The sequence below is a fragment of the Chenopodium album genome, chromosome 1, assembly GCF_948465745.1.
Source record: "Chenopodium album chromosome 1, dcCheAlbu1.1, whole genome shotgun sequence".
Classification (NCBI taxonomy): domain Eukaryota; kingdom Viridiplantae; phylum Streptophyta; class Magnoliopsida; order Caryophyllales; family Amaranthaceae; genus Chenopodium; species Chenopodium album.
In genome coordinates this window covers 34519920-34522031 of record NC_137834.1, presented here as the reverse complement: position 1 = coordinate 34522031, position 2112 = coordinate 34519920, and positions in this window count along the sequence as shown.

The following is a 2112-nucleotide window of genomic DNA, read 5'->3' as shown; positions in this document are numbered from 1 at the left end:
TTAGGGAAGAAAACGAAACCTATTTTTTTTATATATATATCCTTGCCTTTTTTTACTAAGGATGGCTTTTTCGGGGATGCATTTGCTTTATTACACACAATATATACAATTTACTTTCTTGCTTGGTAAAAAGAGCATAATACTTTCTCATTTTCATTACAACACAAAACAAACTCTCAAACCGAAATGCTTCACAAACTAAGGGTTAGGGAAACAAAAGGTTATAAGGCTTGCATTATGGCTCATAATCAAGAAAGGGAATAGGCTCAAAGGGTTGGTAAGAGGAGCAAATGCAAAATAAAAACAAAATATGTAACAAAAAAAAAAAAGAAGATAAAGAAAAATAAGAAAAGGGTGCTCTTTTCCTCCCTAGAGCTGCTTAGTCACGATCTTGGGAGTTAGAGGACAACACAAGGATTAAGATATGCATAGTCAAGGATCTTAAGCGCCGCTCAACAAAATTGATGGAGGCTTGAACAATTTAAATCTCACAAGGGATGGGAAGTAAGCAAATACTAACTAAAGAGCTTCAAATCCACTATAGAGAGCAACACCATCTTACCAATTTTCCGTGAACTAAGGGTTCAAACGTCCTCAATAGTTCTTAATTAACCTTGCTACCTTAGCTTAAAATTTGTCTACCTCAACCATAAGCACTGTCAAACCATGTAGGCCATCATCAATTAGGAAGAAAAACATTCTTTAGCACATTATCAAAGCAATCAATTCCAAATGCATGAGCGAATTCCAAAACAAATTCATTTAATCTTGTCATAGTCATGTTTGCCACAAAAAAAAAACAAAAGAAAAGAAAGAGGAAGAAATCAAAAAGGTTCACAAACGAGGCATATAAACCAAACAAGTCCCAATCGTCAAACAATTGATCGTTCGATAACAACATCAACGATCCCAGGTTCCATAGAATCAATGCAAACATCCTCTAACCATTCAACTTCTTCCTAAACTATTCCTAAACTAAGCACTCAAAGAAAGAGTAAAAGAGTAAAAATAAGAAAGGTCTCACCGGGAGGTTAGCTTAAAAAAATTAAGGAGCATAAAATAGAGTTCACCAAATGTCACTCCGCTCCAAACTTCCAAAAAGAAACCTACAAGGCAAGACAAGACACAAAAGAAAATATTAAAAGAGAAAAAAGAAATAAAGCAAAAGGAAAAAGAAAGGAGGGGGAGAAAAAGAGTTAGAAATCCTCCGGGTTGCCTCCCGGGAAGCACTTGTTTATGGTCTCTAGCTTGACCCTTCACCTCATTCAAGGTGGGTTAAAGAACATCACCCTCATCAACTTGAGGATTGAATCATAGATGCCCCCAAGCTTGAGAACTATAACTCCTTAAGGTCTCACATCACCACAAGGAAAAGTAGGGAATGAATCAAGAGCCAATGGTGGCTCATCTTTTCTCTTTCCCTTCTTCTTGTTGATTCTTCTTCTTTTTTCACTCTTCTTTCTTTTCCTTCTAAAAGGGGGATCGAGCTTGGAATCCTCAATATTAGGAAGGGAAACCTCACCTTCCTCAAGAGAGCCTTCAAACCAAGCGGGAACTTCAAGGAAGTCATCATACCTCATTGTCACCTTATCATCACATGGAGGTAAGCTCTCATTAGACATCACATCATCGACCACATCAACTCTACATACGCTCACCGCCATAGGGCTCTTCAAAAAGACATTCTCAACTAGCCTACAAAGAAAGGGAACCGAGCCTTCAAATTGTTTGGTTCACTAAAATCAAATGGCTCCTCATTTTGTTCTTGAACCTTCTTCTCAACCATTTCATCTACAACCTTTTCCTCCTTGCAAGTTTTGGGTTGATAAGTATGTGAAGGGTTAGTAGATTATTGTAAGGGGAGTTTTGTGGTTAAATGGAGAGGAGAAGTTTTGGCTAGTTAGGAATCAACCACTTCATTGTAAGATTTGATTTCTTGGAATTGTGGAGTGGTAGTTTGACGTTGTTGAAGAATTTGGGTTTGCGTGTGGTTGGTTGGGGATTTTTCTTCATACTCTTGAGGATATAGGTCATGATTTTGATCTTGAGAGTTCTCTACTTGGTTGGAAAGGTAGGAAAAGTTTTAGATTGGTGGATTGAAAAGAGGTCCAT